This window comes from Canis lupus, chromosome 10 (assembly GCF_048164855.1).
Source record: "Canis lupus baileyi chromosome 10, mCanLup2.hap1, whole genome shotgun sequence".
NCBI classification, from domain to species: Eukaryota; Metazoa; Chordata; class Mammalia; order Carnivora; family Canidae; genus Canis; species Canis lupus.
In genome coordinates this window covers 31912008-31936729 of record NC_132847.1, presented here as the reverse complement: position 1 = coordinate 31936729, position 24722 = coordinate 31912008, and the positions used below count along the sequence as shown (strand labels likewise).

General features: G+C 36.1%; 1 protein-coding gene across 35 annotated transcripts in view; it reads left to right on the top strand.

Annotated features, from left to right (window-relative positions):
• The window catches only part of PTPRD (protein tyrosine phosphatase receptor type D), a 2176041-nt gene that overhangs the window by 635909 nt on the left and 1515410 nt on the right, over positions 1-24722 (top strand). For all 35 annotated transcript variants that reach the window (XM_072841294.1, XM_072841327.1, XM_072841326.1 and 32 more), the window contains one exon: positions 11130-11239. The gene's annotated coding sequence lies outside the window, so the exon portion shown is untranslated. The remainder of the gene's footprint in view (positions 1-11129; positions 11240-24722) is intronic.

The following is a 24722-nucleotide window of genomic DNA, read 5'->3' as shown; positions in this document are numbered from 1 at the left end:
TCAGTTATACCTTATATATCACTTTAGGTTTTCTTGGCCTTAACTTGTCTCCTATCCAAGTTGCCACTGTGGCAGTTCTCTGAGCTGTTGCCAACTCCATGCTGAGCTGGCCTAAGAATGATTTATCTTGAATTTTTACTACACATCTCTCATCTTCTACCTATGATTTTCATGTTGACATCTAGATGGGGAGGCTGGGAAACCTTTTTTAGCAACCACACGTGTTCAAGCCAGAATTGTGGGGATTTAATTTCCCAAGAGGCAAAACTTTGACAATGGGATATGGCATTTGGTGAGGAAATTATTTCCCCTTTCCTTCCTTAGACGAACTTCCCTTACATGCATTTAATTTGTCATCTCAGGAAAAAGAAAAGAAAACAAACAAAAACACCGGGTATCAAACAATCTGTTGAAGTTCTGATTCAGGAATGCACCTTTTTAATTATATTTCCCTCTTTCCTCATTCTGTGTGTCCTTTATTTCTATTACCCAGGAAGGTAACAACACTGGTAGCATATAATCTTTGGTTCTGATTTCTGGGCAGTTGGAACCATGCACGACACTAGAAAACAGAATGAGGAAAGGATTTGGCTGTGGGGTTACTCAGGGGTCTGATATAAGAGATTCCATTTCTGCTGGTAATAGGGTGGTGGTGATAATCCATGGAATGCAAACATATCCCAACTATTAGGCTTTTTACCTGTGGTTAGTTAGAATCAAACTGAGGAAGAAGGTGAAATACTAGCTATTTATAGCCCTTGATGGTAAGAAACAATGATAACTGTGGAGAGATCTAGCTTTTTTAAACAGAATTAGAAGCTTCCAGAGGAAGGGGGCGGGGTGGGGGTGGGGGAGGGAGTGATAAGCTCAGAGCATCCAGACCCAACCCAAAGCAAGCAGTAAAAGTCCCTGTAGCAGTTTTTGAAGTTATTCTTATCTCCTAGAATTAAAAGGCAATTTTCTCTGATAATCCGACCTGGGATTTAATTGTAAACTTAGAGCTGCAAAGGACACTATAGCATTGGTAGGTCTTTAAGGAAGGCCTGGTCCTTACACGAAACAGTATGGGAAGCTAAGGGGGTATTTGAGTGGATGAGCTTGTGAAATTTGAACTCCAAAATTCCTCTGAATCCTCTTAGTCAGACAAAAGCATGGATGATAGATATTTAGATACATAGACACACATTCACTCAATATTACAAATAGCCTTTGACCTGCCACGTGTATAAATACAGACTTCTTAGTAATGAGTTAGGGACAAATGGGGCTAGGCATGGTTGTTAGGGGGCCACAAAAACAGGCTCATAAAAATCCCAAAAATGCTGAGATGTAAGGAAATCAGAAATAAGTGAACAAGCCAGACCACCCTGCCCTAAGGTATAGCTAGAGAATGTGTCTTTTTATGACAGCCATCTGTGACCAACAAAGAATAACCAGACCCCAAAGAAAAAGTAAGGCATTTAAGATGTTATCACTAGTCCTTACTCAATTGTAATATCAGTAGATGTTAAAAGGATTTAGGATCCCTGGTAGGCTTCCAAAAAGACCAACTCTATGAGCACTCAGTGGCAACTCTGTCGGGATCCCTCTCACTTCTGGGAGCTTTCTCTGTATCTTTACTTAATAAACTTCTATCCCTTTACTCATTCTCCTGTGTCCCCAAGATTCATTCTTTGACTCCATGAGATAAGAACCAATCTCTCCCATATCCCATTTGTGTGTGTGTGTGTGTGTGTGTGTGTGTGTGTGTTTATTAGCTCTTCAGAATATTGTCATTAATATAAAATTGGCAAGGTGCCTGGGTGGCTCAATTGGTTCAGCATCTGCCTTCAGATCAGGTCATGGTCCCAGGGTCCCGGGATGGAACCCCACATCAGGCTCCCTCCTCTGTATGGAGCCTGCTTCTTCCTCTTCCCCTCCACTTGTACTATCTTGGTCACTATCTCTATCTCTCTTTCTCTCAAATGAATAAATGAAATCTTTAAAAATGTATATATAAAATTGGCTTCATACTTTGTCTCAAGGTGAGACATAACTTAGGGCTGCATACTTCCTATTTCTCATTCATCAAGAATGACAAAGCATCTTTTCCCCAGAGTTTCCAGCAGAAGTGTAGACTTAGAACATGCCCACCGTTGATGTGGGCAGGGGGTTAGACATGTGATAATTGGCTTAACCTAGATCACGTGACTCTTCCCTTCAACATGGGAGTAGAAGTCCTCTGGAGAAAGCTATCTTCAACATACAACTAGGGATGTTAGAAAGGAGAAATGTGCACATGGACAATGACATGAGGAAATGGGGCGATTGTATAAATCACCAAATTATTTTAAAAATCACCAAATTGTTACTGCTTGGTAAAATTAACTTAAAGATGAAAATCTCATAACCTATAGACTTCATCAAGAAGTAATTTTTTAAAGGGTCCTACTGGGACAATTTTTTAGCTCTAAATATGTTGTCAATCTTAAAAATCTCTTAGAAATGTTTAGAAGTAACTACTGCTTTGTTAAAACTACGAGGAATAGAAAATTCATAAATACAAATCAAACATGAAGAATTTTGCACAGATCCAGGAGAGGAAAATTAAAGATATGGGAATCATTAATTATGGTTGAACTTTATCTAACTTAAAATTTCTCTTATTAAACATCTTGCTTTCTCACATTGGTGACCTTCAGTCCACCACAGAAGTCTTACATCCATCATCCCTGCCATTGCATCAATTTAGTGTTGTTTGCTGCACTTAAGCATTAGTTCACTCATGTAACTGTACTACTGAATGTATTATTTTCATTTCAAATAACCTTCAAAATGAAACAAAAACAAAAAATACAGATATCCTTTATAATTTATGACTGCCTTCTTGCTTTATGTAATTATCCTCTTATTGTAATGTCTCTCTTCAGTCTTTTCCTTTGTACCTACTACTGATCATATCTTGCGATGCTGCCAATTTTTGTTATGGTTGTTGTCAGGATGATAACTCTTGCCTTTCTCTTACAACAGTATTTCTGAAGCTACTGTCAATGTATCACAGAAATTGCTTGGATAGACTTCTTGAAATGTTTTGTTTGTTTTTTTTTAATATTGTATGTTAACCTTTAAAATTTTACCTTTGTAAGTTAAAAGGATATAGAAGAGTATTGGATAAACCAATCACAGAATAGGAGAAGATGTAAGTGCAAGGATATTTAACCTAATCTGTCTTTAAGTTTTACTTAGTTGCTTTTATCTTCTACATTTTTTGCATTTTCTTCAGTTCTTTTTTGCGCTGAGCACTCAAATGAACATAATCTTTTCCAGGAATGATGTTAAGCACTGGAGATGGACTGAGATGAAGGCAGATGAAAGGAGGAAAGAATGGCAGCAATAAGGGATGCAGATCCTTCTTGAATATTTTTACTGATTCAGGAAAATGGTGGCTTTTTTTGTTGTTTTTAAAGATTTATTTACTTATCTTGGAGAGAGAGAGTGTGTGTGAGCATGAGAAGTAGTGACAGAGGGAGAGGGAAAAAGAGTCTCAAGCAGACTCACCATTGACCATGAGCCTGATTTGTGGCTTGATCTCACGACCTGAGCCAATACCAAAAATCAGACGCCCAACTGCCTGCACTACTCAGGCTCCCTGTAACTTTTATTATTATTATTATTATTATTATTATTATTATTATTAATGGCTTTATTTATTTGAGAGAAAGAGAAAAAGAGCACGAGTGGGGGGAATGGGCAGAGGGAGAGGGTGAAACAAACTCCCCTCTGAGCATAGAACCCAATGTAGTGCTTCATCCAGGACCTGGAGATCACAACCAGAGCTGAAGTCAGTTGCTTAACTGACTGAGCCACCCAGGCATGCTTCACCCTATGATTTTTTTTTTTAAGTTAAAATACAATAAGAGAGTAATATTGATAGAGAATGGCAGTGCAATTTATAAGTATATGGAACAATTAACTGAACTTTGAGGGTGATAGCCTCATCTTTACAAAGAAGATAAATTTCAATAGGGTCTTAAATGATGAAGACAACACCAAGCAAACAAATAATAATACATTTTAGGATCATCAGTAAACACCTTGGTAACTCCTTGTGCTCTAAACTTTCTTTTCATTTTGCCTGTTTTTTCCCATCTGTCCCATTTCTTGATAAAGTCAAGAAGAAAAAAAATAGAGATCTTTTGCAAGCAGGTTATTCCTTCAACAAAGAAACTCAGAAATGCCACCAGAGTAATGAGACTACCTAATGAATCTTCTCCATTATTGCCACCTTTCTTGATATGTTCTCAGTAGAGAGATATTCACTTTCAGACTTAACCAATTTAATAAAATAGCCTTGATAGTCTCATTACCCAAATATCTTTATGTGCAAGGTTAACTTATCTAGTTTCACAAATGTTAAGAGAAGAAAAAAATCTCTTGGAAGATGGGATTTTTTGCAATACTGCTGACTTTAAGGATTTTAGTCTTTAGGACCAAGAGTCAGAATGAAAATCTAACTTGCCATCTCACTACCTACATGTTGTAGTATTTTAAATTTTATTGTCATTCAGAGAGTATTGTCAAATATAACTAGCAAAGAATTTGGACACCTAAATTTTGCTATTACATACCAAGGTACCTTTTTGGAAGCTTAATAATGTACTGTTACCATTGAACTTCTCGTCATACTAAACAATTCTTTTCTATATGCAGAAATAGATGATAAAGAGAAGCGTCAGATTTTCAGTTGTCCAAGTTATTTGGGTTTAGAGAAAGATAGTTTATTTTGCATTTTTTGGTTCTTGGACTAAAAAAATCTTCAATTTTGATTTTCACAAGCAAATAGAGTTTTATGCAAGACTCACAGAATCAGTTTAAAATATATATACTCATTATTCATTCTGTCATTTGCATTATAAAAATGACAATGAGTCAGCACATATTCATAGTTATGCTTCACAGAACACTTTGCTTCAATTAAAATATATTTTATGTTTCAGTGAAATTCATATGACTTTTTACTTCTAAGTTTATTGTGAAAACCTTTTTATGATATTTCATACATAGCTGAGGAAAAACAATACTTGTAGCTTTAGTTGTGTTAGTGGATTTATGAATTTTATAAACTTCTGCAGCCTTTGCACTGCTCAAACTGCACTCCAGGAAATCAGTATTTGTGTGGGAGGTTTGGGGACAAGCAGCTTGGAACAAGTGTGTGGAGATATGAGTGCTTCACTGAGAGCCAGGCAGAAGGTCACAGCAAGCCTCAGGAGTGGATCCATTCTGGGGACTGATAAGCAGCTATTCAACCCTACAGTCTTCCTGCACATTTATTTTTATAGATAGTTTAAAGAGCAAATTTGAGAAAAATATAAAAAAACAAAAAACTCCACACAACTTAACTGATGCCTGACATGCCACTTACTAATCCAGGTGTTTTCAGCCATACAAATAGTTTCATACATCCCCTCAGTTATACCTCTCAATGTTTCAGACCATTATTGTTCACACATTCACCTCATCCATTCATTAAATAAGCATACATTGAGTACCACCCACTTATGAGGTAATTTGGCAAGTGTTGAAGATTGCCAAAATAAATGCTTGCACTCAAACTTCCCACAGTCCAGTGGGAAAGATGAGCAAATAGTCAAGTTATCTTAGAAATGGAGAACAAGGTAGTGATTCTTTTTCATGATCAATTATCTACTTTGCTAGAAGCAGTACTTAGCCTGTGGAAATGGAGCATGACAGAGAGGGCAAGGGTCCTCTAAAGGGCGTCTCAAGTTGTTGTTTTAATATTTTATTTATTTTTCAAATTTTTTTAATCATTTATTTATTTATTACTTGAGAGAGAGTGAGTGAAGGAAAAGGGAGAGAGACTCTAAATCTGAAGCAGACTCCATGCTGAGCACAGAGCCCCACAACTAGGAGATTAGGACCTTCCAACAACACAGGAAGCTGTCCTGCATTGTGGCTCTAAGCCAGGCCTTCATGCTCAACGTTTGTCACTGGGTGCAGTCTGCGTTTGAGTGAGGAGTTGGTGTAGCAGCATGGCCAGTTTAGGGCCATTCCAGGTGGAATTAGAGCTGGCAGTTAAGATCTCTTAATCTAGAAAGGGCATCTTTCAGGTATCCACTGCAGGACCATGGCCTTAAGACTATTGCCCTGTTCTAGAAGGTTTCTCCTCTGGTAAACCATATAATTTCCACACCTTCAAATCCTCACCCAAAGAAGCCCACCTTTTCTTTCTTTTTCCTTTCTTTTTTTTTTTTTAAGATTTTGTTTATTTGTTCATGAGACACACACACACACACAGAGAGAGAGAGAGAGAGAGAGGAAAAGACATAGGCTGAGGGAGAAGCAGGCTCCCTGCAAGTAGCCGATGTGGGACTCAATTCCAGAAGCCGGGATTACATCCTGGGCCAAAGGCAGACACTCAACTGCTGAGCTACCCAGGCATCTCTATTTCTTTTTTCTAGTTTAAAGAGAAACATGCACTCCACTTCCTGCCCCCATAGTCTCACAGATCCATGTTTTGCAATATAAGCATGTTACTTGTTTAATTACATTATTCCTGATTACATCCTCCAACTAGAAGAAATGCTCCAAGAAGATAGATATTTTTGAGGATATATATATATATATATATATATATATATTTCACTGAAAAGAATCACAAGTAGTTGGAACAGTGCTTAATAGTATTTGAAATACTTGTGGAATGAAGGAATTTCAGGCTTCTGACTGAACTGACTTGTGATATTTTGACTACTTGGAGTTCTGAAGAGTGACCATAGCTCTTCTGATGTCACTGATACACGGGGAAGGGTAAAGCAGAGCCTAACTTCCGGAACAAGCCTTGTACTGCAACCCAAGACAAGACAAAAGACTCCAGGGCCATTTTTACAGCAATCTTGCTTATTAGGATATCCACTAATTTGCAGGCACAAAGTTGGTCCCTGAGGGCTGAGGTAGCTCTACTGTCTCCTCATTTTGGCCTGGGTGCAATTCTACACTGTCTCTGGGTGAGGAGCCTCCGGCATGGCTTAGAGGTTAAGAAAGAGTTGGATAACAAGCCAGATCTACCTATAGTTTTTGCTCCATGAGTTAATGCAGGGAGGATGCGATGGAGCAGGCCGCCACCAGAGAGCACTGTGGGACCTCTTTGTGAGGTTTAGCTTTCCAGGGCTGAGATTGCAAGGAACTGGGGAACACACGTTTTTAAAACCCTTAAATAGAGGAATTTTGCCGTCGTTAATGTCGTTAATGACTTTGCTTCATTTTGAAAGTATATAGAATTCAAAAGAATGTGTTAAATTGTACTTGAAATTTAAAAATTGCACAGGATATTAACAGAAATTTCACACAAAAAGATACATAATATCCCTTAAATGCCAGAGATGTTGAATCTACATCATAATTTTTTAAATACTCAGTAAAATGACAGAGATGAAATTTTTCACCTATCAGATTTTCAAGAATCTAGAAATCTGCCCACCCAGGCAGAAGTTGGTGTTGGTAGCATTAACTGGCTTAACTTTCAAGGCGGGGAAACTTGCCAACATATTTGAAAGTTAAATGCATTTATTTATTTTTTACTTCTGCACTTATAGGAATGTACCCTACTGAGTACCTCTTGGATACATTTATTTTTTTTTAATTAAAGATTTTATTTGTTTATTTATTCATGAGAGAGGCAGGGACACAGGCTGAGGGAGAAGCAGGCTCCCTGCAAGGAGCCCGATATGGGACTTGATCCCAGGACCCCAGGATCATGACCTGAGCCAAAGGAAGATGTTCAACTACTGAGCCACCCAGATGCCTCAACAAACTTTTTTTAATCTCAAGAATAATAAACATTTTGAAAAATAAAAACCTTGTAGTATAATTATATAATTAAATAATTGTAGGTATGTCAGAACAATAGAAAGACATGAAACTGACTACACGGAAGATGCCGTTCATTTACTAATATAAAAAACTCTCTAGTTACTTTCAGTGGCTTGGGGAGAAAGGCAAGGCCCATAATGGTGGGTAAAGAATGCAATCTTTTCTCTTTGTTTAATTGTGGTTGGGGTGGGGAATAATATACCTACTTTTTTTTGTATTTGTTGAAGGAAATTTGCAGGGATCCACAGATGCCAATATAGTTGGTCTTGTTGCAGATGACATTAGGATAGGATGGAGGAAAAGGTGATAGACTTTGTCCTATATACCATTCTGTGAGGCCTAGATTCATGCAAATGTATTACCTATTCACAAAACAGAATAAATACATGTATTTTAAATTGCAGGAAAAAACGGGGTAGTCAGTGAAGAAATGTTGATGATTCAACTTGTCTTATCACTTAAATGCATCAGATACTAAGAGGTGTTTGTATTCAGTTACCTAGTTAGATTATAAGTTACTAATTGCTTGAAATCAACCAGTACTGGTATTTCTGGCAGCCTTGAAATGAATGAGGTGAATTTTCCAGCAGGGCTGTCCCAGGAAGAATTTGCGGAGCAGCTCAGAGTTTCCCTTGGGACCTCTTCATTGGTTGTCTTAACTTTCCGTGATCATCTTACTCCCCACCACCTACCACATTACTGATTGATTTGCCCTTTGGACCAAGAGGAAAGAAACAAACCTTCTGACATTGTAACAGACTAACTCCAGTAATACACATTTATTCACTTAATGTTTATTGAATATCTACTAAGAACCTAGCAATGAACCACCATCTGAGGATACAGATCTGGCAGACATAACCTTTTCTTTAAGGAGCTCATAGTTAAGTAGGAAGATGGCATAGTCTAATCATTTTGCAGAATGATATGTGCAATGGAAAGGTGAAAAAGTGATCTCCTTTTTCTGAAACTGAAGAGAACCTTCAGATCATTTCATGAAGTTTAAAATATGAGTAGGGAATCCCTGGCAACAGGGGTTAGTGTGGGAGGGTGAAGAAAATAAAATTATTAAACAGAAGGAATAGCACTCATGAAAGATATGAAAATACACTATCCATTACAAGTGTTGAAGAGTTTAGTGTGGCTAGAATGTGTTTATGTTTGATTTCTATGCATTTTGAGAGGAATTACTACCACTGTGGCTAATACTAACTACTTAGTAGATATACATGTACTCGGTAATTTATGCCATTTAATTCTAACAATAAAACTCTGAAGTATGTTTTCTGAATCATATGGATAATGATGTCAAGAATTATAAAAGTTTATCTAGTAATACACATGGGTAAAGCCAGGAATCAAACCTACATCTGATTCCAAATCCCATGCTCTGAATTATGAATAGGTGTTTGCTGAATCTCTATTTCCTTTCAGATTCACTCTTACCTTTCTCCATCCTACTCTCTAACACTGGAAACTAGTCTGGATGGAGTTCATCAAGAGGCTCCGTGACCTTGGATGGCCATTGTGGTTTGTCCCATGGGTAGGATAGGTAGGAAACCAGAGAGAAGGGAGAAGATGAAAATGGTTTACCTCAGGCTCACTCACATCCTGTCATCTTGTGCTGCCTGGGACTCCCAAGCAAAGATGACTTTCTGCCCAGGGGACCCTCTCCATACATCCGACTCCTAGATGGTGGTAACTGCCCCCTGTCCTCATCCTGCCAGTCTCAGGGTGGCGCCTCCCCTTGTGGTTTCCTTACGTATAGCACACAGTTTTGTAATAGGTTCTTTATTAAACTCTTTTCAATTATTCTAATCTGAAAGTGCCATCTGTTTTCAGTTGGCACTAGACCGACATTTAAGGAGTTATTGTTATTATCTGAATGAGAGCTAATGAAAGCTTATTGTGGTAGTAGCAGAAGAAATAAAGGGAATAAAATGGATTCCAGAGTGAGATGAGAAAAATCTGAATTTTAAGAAGGCTACAGGGAAAGAACAATATTCAATCTTAAGATTTGACTTCTATTATGGAACTGAAATGGGTCTCTCTTGCACCTTTTATATTATACTGCATAGAAAAACTCTTAAATTTAATAGTAACATGAGACAAAAGAAGTAGTTCATAACTTGACACCAGAAAGGTTAGGGTTTGGGGAATAGATTTCACTGCTTGTGTTGAAGTATGTGGAGCCACATTATTCACTTAGAGAGGGTGGTGCCACATATCAAGTGGTGATTCAAACGAATGATTAGTGCAAAGTGGTACAATAAGAGGTAAGAGATTACTCTGGCAGGGTCATCAAACACGAGGGTGTATCAACCTGGTTCTGAGGATGAAGGTAGGCAGTAAGCATCCGGAGGAAGGTCAGCAAATAACAGGATCCCCACCATGAGATTCAATTCAGTCAAATTCCAAGTGCTGGAGAAAGGGACAAAGGCAAAGGTAAAACAAGTGCTGCCTGGACAAACTGCAACAACTTAGGCATATTGTAGGATTTCTTATGTTTCCTTAAACCACCCAATTGTGAGGCAGACTGGAGTGAGGCTGAGAATGCTGAAGGTCAAGTGGCCACAATTGTGAGAAGAAAGACTATAACATCCCTTTCATACACAGGAAGCCCAGCCCTGAAGGTTTTCTTGGTTTTCTTGTTGTTGTTGTTATTGTTGTTGTTTTTTAGTCTATGATTCCATCATCTGGTCAAAAAGGTCTGTTTTCACCTAATGTTCCATAGTAGCAACACCCTGGTGCATGTGAGGAAGCATCTGCGTTCTTCATCAGTGTCTCACAAGTTGAAGAATATAAAGTAGTACAGGCATAAAGCTAGTGCATTACTAAATTGCTTCCTACTGAGATTTCTTCAGCTGGGGTTAAAAAAAATACAGGAAACAATATTTTCTGGGGGTTAAAGTATTTTGATTTATAGTTTCCAAGGATAATATATAGAAAATGGCTTCCTAAATTAACACATCAATTACTTAAACCAAATGGATAGGAATGATGGCACTGAAATAATAATCTTTTAGAAAAAACACTTTATAGGAGATAAAATATAGATGGTCCCTTTGACTTAAACAGCTGCTATATTAATCATTGTGGTATAAATTATAGAGGTAAAGAGTTTACGCTTCTTTCCTTTATGTTGAACATTCTGATAAATGGGTGTCTAATGTGACAAGGAAAGATAACATAATGAATATCTCACAATGCTTGAATGAACATTCAAAAAAAAAAATGACTGACATTGTATTTTGTTCTAGGTAGGAGTAAAGTGCCAGCAGTTCCTGGCCGGGTGATAGTCCAGCTGAGGGTGTCTGACTGACAGCATGTTGGCACCAGCATTGAAGGGAGTGATGGGCTTTGGCTCCAGGTGAGTACAGTTCTCCAAAATATAATGTGTGCATCTTTCTGACTCTTACCTACAGAACTCATCAGATAACTGATTTCTACCCTCTTGAAATACTGGGCTATTTCATTTCTTCAAAAATATTATAGTTGTAAAATTGTATCATACTTTAAAGTCAATGCATATAATGATTTCCTCTTTAAGTGGTCAAAGAGGTAACTATGAATGAGTTTCTTTCTGAACTGGGTGTCAAAATGACTGAACTACAAGTAGAATGAAAGATGAAATTTCATAGAGTGTTTGGGGGTTAAGGAGGGAAGGCTATCCAGAAGTGACCAACGTGGAGCAAAGTTATCATTAAGCATTTCAGATTGACACATTGTTCTGTAGCCTTCTAAATGACAAGCATAGGAGGGCTGAGTTAGTCTTGAGGACCCCAAATGTTGTCACTTCCAAAGTCATGCAATTAGAGGCTATAGATAATTCTGTGACTCAAAAGGCTCCTTGACTTCTGGTTTCTAAATGACAAGAGATCTGAAGTAAGGGTCAGACATACCCATATTTTATTTTATTTATTTTTTTTTAATTTTTATTTATTTATGATAGTCACAGAGAGAGAGAGAGAGAGGCAGAGACATAGGCAGAGGGAGAAGCAGGCTCCATGCACCTGGAGCCCGATGTGGGATTCGATCCCGGGTCTCCAGGATCGCGCCCTGGGCCAAAGGCAGGCGCCAAACCACTGCGCCACCCAGGGATCCCTTTTATTTTATTTTTTAAAGATTTATTTATTTATTCATGAGAGACACAGAGAGAGAGAGGTAGAGACATAGGCAGAGGGAGAAGCAGGCTTCTCGGAGGGAGCCCAGTGTGGGACTTGATCCCAGATCCTGGGATCATGCCCTGAGCCGAAGGCAGATGATCAACCACTGAGCCACCCAGGTGCCCCCATACCCATATTTTAATTGTGATTCTCCAAGGATGTACCTTCATGAATTCATAAGCCAAAATGTATGTATCACTTAGCTCAATATGAAACTTTTGAGGACTGAATATAATAACAGGCTATAGATTTAAGGAATGCAAGACAAATGTTACAGAACTTAATTTTTTTTTGACTTTGAAGACTTACATTCTAGGCCTATATAACATTTTATTTTAAGTCATATATAGTTTCTGCCTTTCATGGATTAAAATATTAATAAAGAAGACAAGCTAATTAAGGCTACAAGGGCAAGGACTATAAAAAAAGATATAAGGAGTATGCAATAAGTACTTAGTCTACTCATCAAATATGTAATAATCCCTCTTTTTGTCACAGCAATTCTATATCTAGTGACAATGTAAGAAAAAAATTAAGAATGTCTGAAAAAATAGAAGCAAAAATGTTTCTTACATTCAGTTTTAATAGCAATGAAAATGATAAACAACCCAAATACTTAATTGTACTGAACTTATAAAATAGATTTTTGTTCAAATAGTGAAATTATATAAACTATTAAAATGATTTAGACTACTTGTGACATGAAAGAAGGAATAGGAATATTTTTAAACTTATAAAAGCAAGTTAAAATGTCTTAAGATAATATTTGTGTGAAAAGGCAGAAGGAAAACCCTATATGATTATTTTATTTTTGTTTTTAACTTTTTTTTTTTGATAATTTTATAGTGGATGTTTTTACTATAACCAGAAAAAAATACAACTTAACATTGAAAATTGAATCATTAATTTTTTCACAAGAAAACAGGATCATAGGGGCTCACTGGGTGGCTCAGCGGTTGAGTGCCTGCCTTCGGCCCATGGTGTGATCCTGGAGTCTGGATCCCACATCAGGGTCCCTGCATGAGCCTGCTTCTCCCTCTGCCTGTTTCTCTGCCTCTCTGTGTCTCTCATGAATAAATAAATCTTAAAAAAAAAAGAAAAGAAAAGAAAATAGGATCATAGAAGAATAAGGTCATGAAAAAATAGCATATCTTTACAGAGATTGAAAAATCAGGTTATAAAACAGAATTGAAGTAAAATCTTGTATTGGTGTAAAATGTGTATTTATATAGTTAACAAAGCAGAATTTAGGTAAAACCTTTCATTTGTATTTTTTTAACAAGAGCATATATATATATATTTTTAAAGAACATATACATATATGTTATGTATTTATAAAAACTAAACAACTTTTCTGTTTAAATGAAAGAGTTTGGGAGAGTCAAGATAATTCCTATTTAATAAATGTGTAAAGTCCAAAAGTTTGAAATTTGAGTAGAGCCTTGAAAGATTAAATATACAGAAATGTGCTTTTATTAGTATTAATAACAAAATATGACCTGTTGAAATGGATGAGTACATATTATGCTTACCTGTATTGCTCTACTTTTCATTTTGTAGAAAATTATAGCATAAGTGATGTACATTGAACGAATTTGAATATTGCTATTTGTTTCAAGATTAGAACAATAAATTTGATGTACTAAATGCCAACTTTTATTACACACTGACACTTTGTAAATACTATTGCATTTTTAACAAAAAATTATATCAGTGTGTAACTGATTAAAACATGAATATATTCACCAAATCTTTGAAAGTTAGTTATATTTCATTACCATAGTCTTCTGCAGTTCTCCTTTATCTGACTTCAGTGATGCATAAATAGATTGTATATTTATCTTTAAAAAAAAACAAAAGAAACAACTCTAATTTCTCATGTGAATATTTAAAAAATAAATTTTGTGAAGAATAGCAGTGGTGTCTCCTTTCACAGACTTCTCTGCACCTGTCTTCCACAGAGACTATGATTTCCAAGTCCATCCTTTGCCTCTTTATTCTCCCTGTATATTCTTCTTGGATGATCATATGGAGACCCATGGCTTTAATATTCCCAAATTAATAACTCTAAACCCACACTCCCATTGTCCTCTAGATTAATATACCAAACAAAGCAGAGGTATCATTCTCACCTAGGCTGTATTTCCTGCCTTTTTCCTTCAGATTCCTCTTTAATGTGATTTACTCTTTCTACTCTGTGTCAAATCTGAAGTAAAATCCTGCTTATAGGGGTCCCTGGGTGGCTTAGGTGCTTAAGTGACAGCTTTTGGCTCAGGTCATGATCCCTGAGTCTTGGGATCAAGCCCCGCATGAGGCTCCCTGCTCTGGAGGGAGCCTGCTTCTCTCTCCCTCTGCCTACATCTGCCCCTACTTGCTTGCTCACTCTCCGTCAAATAAATAAAAATTTTTAAAAAATCCTGCTTATAGGGAAAGATGTAGGAGGGGGTGCCTAACTTGACTGAATAGGCCTGAATTATCTTCAATGGACAGGAGAAAGAACAAGTGTGTTAATATCATTAACGTATTAATGATGTAATGATGATTAAAATTTTCTTGCTTTTTCCATTATCAGTGAGTTTACTCTTGCTAATCCTTCATCATTGTCTTATCAATGCTTCTCCCCACAACATGCACATTATAAAGCCATGAACTTACATTAAGTTGAAATGAGAAGAATGGCAGAAAAATGTGTACAATAGTAATTTGGAATTGTCAGCATGCCAACATAGGTGTGCGGGGTAGGGGTCAGATTTGTACTGGTTGACCTAGGCTCAAATATCTACTCTGCCATGAATGAGTTATGCAGCCCAGAGTCTACCATTCTCTTTAAGCCTCTGAGTTCTTAAATTATTTATTCTAAATTGTTCCAATTCTAAAAGTCAACTAATACAGTGTTTGTGGAAATAGTCTACAGATGTTTAAGTACTTTGTGGGTGTGAGCATCGATTGTTACCAACCATAGAGAACAGATAGAAGCAACTTACCAAAATACTCACATGTGTATATATGTATATATACAATGTGGATCCAATATAGAAAAAGAGATTACTTTTAATGAAGTAGTAGAATTAGTTGTTTCTGCAGTGAAATCTCAGCTTTTTGGTAAAATATCTTCAAGTAGATATTTGCAGAGAAACTTTTTTCCTTTTTCCTTTAATGTGTGTGGCCTACCCATCAAATCAGCACGGTTCAATAATTCAGGAGATGTTCTCTCTGCCCTTTGATCACAAAGGGAATTCAACTAGGGATAAAATCCAAGATAATGAGCTGGGCAACACAAAGCAACTTCCTCTTATGAAAACCACTCACAAAATACATGTGGTATGAAAATTAAAGACAGAATATTAAGATAGCATTGATTCATTGATCTGGAAATTATTTCCAACCATATAATATTAATAACACTTTATGACCTGAAATTTAAGGTGCAGTGGAAATCACACAAAAATTATTTAATATTGCCAACAACTGTAGTAATGTTGAACTTTAACAGTTAAAATTATGTTTGCTGAAGTACTGAGAATATTTTGCAAACTATAACATTAGAAATTCTCAGGAGGTGAGAATTTGGTCAGATGAATCTGTATTCATTAGACATTAAATAATATATGTCTAGAGTAAATCAAAATATATTTCACGTTCATTGCACTGAAACCACTTGGAGTTCCAAATAATGTATACTAAAATCTGAGAGACTTAGATCACCACAAACCAAAACTTTCAATTGGGATTTGTGTGTGTGTGTCCTTTATGAACATATCTCAAGAAAATGCAATGACCTGAAAATCAACCAGAGGGAAGAAAGAGAAGAAAGAAAGAAAGAAAGAAAGAAAGAAAGAAAGAAAGAAAGAAAGAAAGAAAGAAAGAAAGAAAGAAAGAAAGAAAAAAAGAAAGGAAGAAAGAAAAAGAAAGAAAGAAAGAAGAAAGAAAGAAAGAAAGAAAGAAAGAAAGAAAGAAAGAAAGAAAGAAAGAAAGAAAGTCTCAAAATGATGGTTCTTAATAATTAGAAGTTGTAATTAGTAACAAATATTAAATATCCACAATATACATTATATTCCCCACAGGTCTAGGGAAATACAGATATTAAAGTATTTCTACCTTCAAGTAATGATTCTCTTTGGGAGGAAATAGGCTACTACTAAATAGCACTACTAAATAGTGTATTTAGGAAATACACTACTAAATAGCATGTCATTATGTAGATACATATCACACATACTTAGATAAGTATTAGTGTCAGATGCCAAGAGATAAGGAGAGATCAAGTGCAAGACAGCATTTGTCTTGTGTTTCAGCAACTGAGAGGATATCTTGAAGGAAATTGAACTTGATAATTTCAATGGATGATGGCAGGCTGGGATTGGCATTGTAGGAAGAGGGGACAATTTGTATGCAAACAATGAATTTGAATGTAGAAAAGACAAAGAAAAGGAGAGCTAGCAATTTTTCTTGTAATTAAAGGTAACAAGTAAAAGAAAAGGATAGAGATTAATTTTGGTGGTCTTTAATGTTAGCCCAAGGAGTATGTTCTTAATTTTGTATCCTCTTTCCAGTTATCTTTGGACTTTACATTCTGTTGGATCCTGATACCATTGCAAGTAAAAATGCTTGCAAAATCTTGTTCTAACTTCAAATGGAAATGCTTGACATCCTATACTTGTAGAATACATAATAGTTGTTACCAAACTGTGAAATTCAGAGCAGTGTGAGTTTTTAAGCAAAACTTACCTCCTAAAGCATATAAAATACAAAACTTAAAACTTTTTCTTACAACTTTTAAATACATTTAATTTCCAGAGAAAATATTATTGGTCTCAAGGTTACAAATCAACAGTACTTGGAATTATCAAAATTAATCTTGGTATATTACAAAAACTTTTACCATTTATACTAAACAGAAACTCAAGTTCATGATGACATGATACTGAAAAGGTATAGGTTAAAATGCAAATTTTATGATACTGTATGATTCAGTAATCATTATCTTTTTTAAAGATTTATTCATATTGAAGGAGGGTAGGGGCAGTGGGAGAGGGAGAGAGGGTATCCCAGGTGGACTCCACGTGGAACCAGGCAAGTCTCAAACTCACAACCATGATCTCGCGACCTGAGCTGAAATCAGGAGCTAGACACTTCGTTGACTGAGCCATCCAGGAGCTCTGAAAGCATGTTCTTAAAAAAATGTGGTTAGTGTTGTCACCTGCTGGATATTTGTGGAATGGGGAAATGAGAACTGAAAAGAGAAAACACAATATTTCTATGTAATAATAAAAAAATTAAAATAATGCTTTTTTAAAAAAATAGTGTGAGGTGAAGCAGCTAACTTTCTGGTTGTTCAAAAGGTAAATTAATCTCCTTCAAGTATCCATTATATAATATAGAATCTCCTTCAGTGTTTTATACCAAATATGAGACTTCAAACACAAAAAACATCAGCAGTTCCCATAGAGCTATGACAGATGCTCTAGATTAGATTATTAAACTCGGACCTTAATAATAGTAGATGGTAAATATACAAAAATGCCTCTTAAGACAATTTTTAAAAATCTTAATGAAAATAACTTATGCACATTTTAAGTATCACTTGAGCAGTTATTCTTTTATATGAAAGAACAAGTGATCTTTACATTAAATTTCTTATTATATCTTAGATAGAAGATGAAGTACTTTTTTCATTGTTATTGCAATATGCTATAACAGTTAAATACCACCATCTGGAGTACAGACCAGTAAATACCAGTTGCTGAAGCCAAAGATATTGCTACTCAGTACTGGGAATGTGGAAATTATTGTGAACGTATTAGACCTATGGAAATTGACATTTTATCATTAGTAGTGGAGATCATTAGCATCTACTCTGGGTGGGAGTTGACAGCAGGACTAGGATGTGCTTCAGTTTCAAATATATTTTTAACATTAGAAACAACTGGTTTTACAAAGGTTAGAGGAATCTATGGTGTTCCTACCCTTGTATGGAAAGCTACAAAACTCTAGCTTCACATTTCTCTCAGTGAATCTTAACTTTTTAAAGCAATTGTTTTAAGAGACACAAAAACTACAAAAGCATCTTCTGGGCTCTTTGAAATTAATACTGTTGGGAGATGGTTTTCCTTTCAAATGCATGTCATATGTAACACTGAACAAATATTTCTTTTTAAAAAAATGTTATAGAAAATATTTGGGCAGGGGCCCTCTCTGTATAATGATCAGTGTACTCTATTTTTAAAATAGTTGAAGCAGTTTTAGAGCACTACAAAGTGTTCTACTTCTTGGAATTGCTTTGATTCTTAAAAATAGAAACTCATGATCTAGCAATCAAATTGTATTATGAGACTTGCAAGAGCAACAGAATCACAACAGCCTGCTCCACATCTCTCTACGCAATAGTCACATTGAAGAGAGAACAAAGTTCAAGTGTCATCTGTTGGTAACCACCTTATTTTTAATTTAACATGTTTATATTATCTCAATTAATTTTCAACCTCATCTATTAACTTCTTACTATGATACTTACGTAGGATGAAGGACAGGCACACTAATCACAGGACTTCCTTTCCACTCTCTTCTCAATGCATTGATTCAACTTATTTTAGGGAAATCAACATGATGTTTAAATCATGATTATATATAAATGTTGCTTTCTAGGTTTTCAATTTTTTAGCAGAAATTAATTTCCATAGATTCTAGATTATTAATGACTATTTCAAATTTCAAATGCACAAAATGATGAAAATACTTGAGACCTGCATCATGTATGTTGTGCTCACACGCTTTTACCCTTCTGTCCACCCTTCTGCTCCCATCTATGTGCTGGCCCTCTGACTCTCCCTGCCTCTGCTTTTCTCCGTTGGATTTCTTGTTCCTGGGTTGCACTTCTTCCTCCTTCTCGATGATTGTGAAAGCACCAGTTCAATGCCACCTGATTCTCCTTTTACTTCTCTGTTCTGTTTCGTTTTGTGTTTTCTTCACAAGAACCTCTCAGGATTTTTGAAATTCATGACAATGTGCCTTGGAGTGGAACTAATTTCATGTTGAAAACTGATATTTTTTGTGCTAAAAGTTTGATTTCTTTAGTTTCATCTTAGCTGTTGTGGGTTTCTCTCTTTATTAGTTAGCTATTAGGCCTTCTGGATTATCTTTTCCTATCTTTTTAAAAAAATAAATTTTTCTTTCTCAGTTTTATTCTTTGGGAAATTTCCTTGACTTTATCTTGTACCTTTCTTGGATTAAAAAAAAAAAAAAAAAAAAACTATTTTATTTAGAAAAAAAAAATGAAACCTAGACAACAGTTGCTGGCAGTGGGGCAGGGGAAGTACAAGGAATACCTCAGGGCCTTTTACCTAGACTATCTATAGTTCACATTTGTGTCTTGGCTTTCTTTCTCTATATACTTACACACACATGCTGTGTCAATCTATGTTTTGTTTTGTTTTGTTTTGTTTTTGTCCTTAGTCATTTAACAGTAGGTAGCATATATCATTGCCCTTCACCTCTGAATACTTCAGTTTCTGTTTCCTTAGAACAAGGGTATTCTTTTACATAATTAGAGTAATGTAATTAGCTTCAGTAAATGTAGCATTTATATAATACTTTGATATAGTCTTCTGCTGGCATTGAGATTTTATCAACTGAGCTGATATCTTCATAGTATGTTTTTCTTCCAGTGTGGGATACAGTAGAGAATAAAGTGTTGCATTTCCTTGTGTTAAAAAACAGAGGCATATTAAAATTTTGGAGTTTATGGGACACCTGGGTGGCTCAGCAGTCAAGCATCTGCCTTCAGCTCAGGGCATGATCCCAGAGTCGCAGGATCAAGTTGTACATTGGGCTCCTAGTGTGGAGCCTGCTTCTCCCTCTGCCTGTGTCTCTGTAGCTCTTTCTGTCTGTCATGAATCAATAAATAAAATCTATAAAAAAAATTTGGAGTTTATTTGAAGAAAAGTCTATTCAAATTGGGCAGCACTAAACACGAAGTGGTTAGGAACCCTGCACCAACAGGAGCTCAAGGATAGATATTTGCAGAGAAAAGGGGAAAAAAGCCAAGTAGGGATATTTTTGATGGCTATAGCTGAAAGCCTATTGACAGCCCATTGTACCTGATGTTCTGTTGGTGTTTAAGTTTTATTTACCATATTCCTAAGTTTTGATAACTTTTTTGATTATCTTAGAATGTTTTGTTTTATTATCATAGTACACATTCTTATTCTATATTATTGATTAGAGTAACTCCCCCCATCCCTGTTTGTTAACTCCCTATATTGTCTGTTTATTATCAGTCCTTTGTGGGTGTTAACATCTCACTGTAGGTCTCAGTAATGTGCAGTTTTCTTCAAATGACTGACCTTTTGTTCGCCATTCGTATAAAGTGCGGTCTTTGAGTAGGAGTTGAGGTAATATCATTTGGCTGCTTGTGTTCTGGAAACCAAGTAAGGGAGGTGGCTTACAGGTTCCTTGATTAAGTATTTCCATTTCAAATAACAGCTCTGTCCAAAGTCAAGCGTACCAGGTTTAATTTCTCCAGAGAACAGACTTAAAATTGGGAATTTGAGGGTAGAGGATGACAGGAAACAGAGAAGTAATTGCCTGTTGTGGGGGATGAGAGAGCAACCACTATAGAATTTCACCAATTGTCCCCTTTTTAGAACTGCATCTCACTCCTTTCCAAAGCACTCCATTATTCTGAAAGCTAGGCTCCTGGAAGGTTCTGTGGGTACGCTTGGCTGCTTCTTGCTGCGCTTCACGTTGTGGGCCTGTGGGCAGCACTTCCTCAGTCTACTACATCAATCATCATTTCACAATCTGCTCCCTACCTTCCACGATGTATTGAAATACAGTAGAGTGATGAAAGGTATGACTCTGAAACCAGACTGCCTGGGTTTGCTACTTGCTGAATATGTGATCCGCAAGTTGCCTGATGTTTCTACACCTCTATTTTCTCACCTGTAAACAGGAGATGATGATAGGGATGTTACGTAAGGTAGAAGATGAGTTAGAACAGTGTCTGTCTAAGGCAAGGCTGATCGCAGCTGACACTATTACTATCTTCTGTTCTGCTACTATCTCCATTTTTCTTCTAAGCTCCTATTTTTTGATCAGCCCATAGCGACTTTTAAAAAAAATAATAATTTTTGCTGTCTTTTGAGTTTTGGGGGAGATTAATAACTGAGGTTAATTCATCAGTTTTTGGTTTTATCTTAATAAGACTCTGCTTTATTTATTTATTTATTTATTTATTTATTTATTTCTGAGGAATGAATTTTTTTTTGGTGATGACTAAGCTCTCTTAGCACACTCTTTCATTTTATCTTAAAAATTAGAATGACAGCTTTAAAAAAACACCCAGGTTAATTTCAGGATCTCATTTACCTATATGAAAATTACACATTCTCTTTTCTAAAATCTTCTATCACTGATTACTGTGATTTTGAGACATTGGTACTATCTGTATGAGAATTTATATACAGGATGATCTAAGGACACATTCCCAATTAATATTATAAAGCCTTATAAAAAGGCATTCTTATTTTACTTTGTATAACCTATTAAACAGGCAATAGAATCCTTATCTTCTGTGTGCTGATATTTATGTTATAGAAATTCAGTTATTTAAATATTTATAAAATGAGAGTTGAGAGCAGCACTTTTGAAAAGCAGTTAATAATGAACAGACATCAAGGGAGCTATATCATTATAACAGCAAAGTGCTTTGCAACTCCAATAACTTCAGTGGTGCAGAAGCAGGCCATCAAATTTAATTAAAAGCAGTCAAAAATAAACTGAGAAATTGAACTGTAAAAAGCTGTCCTTTGCCAGGAGCTGAAGGCAGAAAGAAAGCAAGGGAGAGCCTTGAAAGTAGTAATGAATTGATAAGCCTTACTGCCTGCAACTTGTAATGCACTCTGTCAGATTTTAGTTTCAGTTAAATGAGATTAATAGGGCAATCACTGATTCTCTATCTTAAATCCTTCTTCGTCATCCCCCCATTACAGGCTCCCATGATAGATGGAAGCCGAGTGGGTCAAAATTTTCATTCATTTCCCGGCTCAATCATTTTTTAAATAATGCTGGCATCTACATTTGCTGGACACCAGCATTCTCCGTGATATTTTAAAAGCAGAAATAAATTTAGTGACTGACAGGCTGCAGCCTTCATTTCCAAAGAGGTTTGATTCCTTTTTATTCAACAGAGCTAGAAATCCCCTGGAACGTAAGCGATTGACATCTCTTTCTACCACTAGGGGCTACCATGGTGAAGTGAATGATAAAGAGAAGATTACAAATTTATTGTTGCTTTAAACGCTCAGATTAATGTGAATGTGCAGAAACAGTACCACAAGGACGAAAACAATTTGCCCTCGATCATTTTATTTTTATAATAATGTTCTTTAATGAAGCTAAAGCCTTCCTGCTGTGACCTTATTATGTTTTTCAACATCAATGAGAAATAGATTCCTCCGAATTTTAAGAGGGCTCATGAAACAGCAGGGATATTGAAATAGAGGATCAATTACTTTTTTGCAGTAATTTTGAACTTGAAATGGCTATAGTACAGCCTCTGTAGACAAGAAACAAACCAGCTTATTGAAAAGCTGTGTGCAAATTATACAGATCACCAAACGCTGAAATAGGCAAACTGTTCCTTTCTACTACCTTTCAACATGATTACAGCACCGCTTTAAAGACCAAGCACTCAAGATTACATTGCAGAAGTGAACAAAAACTGAAACTAGAATTTGTCACCAATTAAGTATAAAATTTGAATTATATTTAAGAATCCTTCAGAAAATTGATTAACATTACTGTTTATGGGTTAAATCTTACTCATTTTAACCTGAAGAAAGGATCTTTGATTACCGTGGGAACTTAGGAACTTAGAGGTCCAGATGAGGATGGAAATAGACAAGAGTGTAGATCTTAAATATGTAACAGATTGTTGCATTTATGAAATACTGTATAATTTGTGAGGTGCTTCCATATTCATTATGCCATTCAATCCTGGCAGCAATCCTTATAAGTTCAAACAGGCGTTTTTTACCTTACAAAGGTGATAGTAAGGAAGCCTGAGGCCCAGACAGATTTAAAGATTAGCACCAGGTCATGGCACCTACCTTACTTGTGGCTGGCACCTGCACCTAGGTGGTGGCCCATAGTCTCTCTTTTTAGTTTTTGCAAGAACTCTCAACTTTGAAAATGCAAATCATTTAGCTGTAATAAAGTCAGTGTTACCAGAGTATATAATTTCCATTTCCATCTGCTGCATTCAGGCAGGAACTTCTCATTTGTGCTGATATGGGAATCGCATGGATCAATGGGCCTTTAGAGAATGGAAGTGCTAAGTGCACTTTATCTGAATAACTGTCCTGCAGCACAAGCAAGACTCCATAGCAGTCAACAGGATAGGAGCCGATGGCTGGCTGGTAAGGCAGCTGAGACTCTTCTTAAGAAAAGGGCACCTGAGTTGAAAGCCACATTTATTCCTGGACAAGGACTTTCCTACCTGAAGGGAGATTGGGACAGGGCTTGGGCAAGACTCTCAATCACTCTGGTCAATGAGATTGACTTAGAGAGATTGAAGGTCAAGGTGATAAAGTCCTGAAGCTATTTAGAAGGAAGAGAAATGAACTTTCAAGATTGAGATCATGAGAAAATGTAAGAAGTCCAAATAAGGAGATTGGAGAAGTAAGAAAAAGGTGCTATCAGTGTGAGGAGCAAAATACTGAGTAGTTAAGAGGAAAAAAAAGCTAAAATTCAAAGACACTTGTTCATATTTTATATTTTTATATATCAAATGCAGTCATTGAGTTGGATATTTTAGCTTTCTTAAATGCTGGTTTTAATTGCATCATATGAGTTAATAAAAACCTGCCAGATAACTTCTACCCCTCAACATTAAGAATGGGATCAATAAGTATGGTAATAAAAATGGCATTCTTTTCTAAAAACTCTACATGTATTATATTGTAAACACTGAAATATATTAATGATTACTGTTATTTTAAATATCAAGGGGCACCTGGGTGGCTCATTTGGTTAAGAATGGGACTCTTGGTTTCAGGCTTGGGTCATGATCTCTTGGGTCATGAGGTCAAGTCCCTTGCCAGTTTCCTACACTCAGTAAGTAGTTGACTTGAAGAATCTCTTCTGTACCTCCCCCCAAATAAATAAGTAAATCTTCAAAATAAAGAAATATCAAAATAACACTATACAGCAAGTTAGCTTGCCTAATTAAAAACTGTGAAACTAGGCGCATGTAGGTGGCTCAGTCAGTTGATAATCTGACTCTTGATCTCAGTTTAGGTCTTGATCTCAGTGTCCTGAGTTCAAGCCAATTTTGGGCTCTATGCTGGGTGTGGAGCCTACTTCAAAAAACAAAACAAAACTGTGAAACTATTAAGTGGCAAAGTCAGGAACTTTCAGCTCTATATCTTTCTCCCTTACCACTTCTCATTTTTCCCTTACCATTTTTTCAAGCCATTCCCTAAAAGAAAATAATAATGAATCTCCCTATTTGAACAGTTTTATTTATTTGAATTTTATTTTATTGTTTTAATTATTTTTTAATTTTTTATTTGACAGTTTTGCTTGAGGATTGAGACTTTTTTTTTTTTATTGGAATGCAATTTGCCAAGATAATGTTTGTCCTTCTCTGATTGACTTACTTCACTCAGCATAATACCCTCCAGTTCC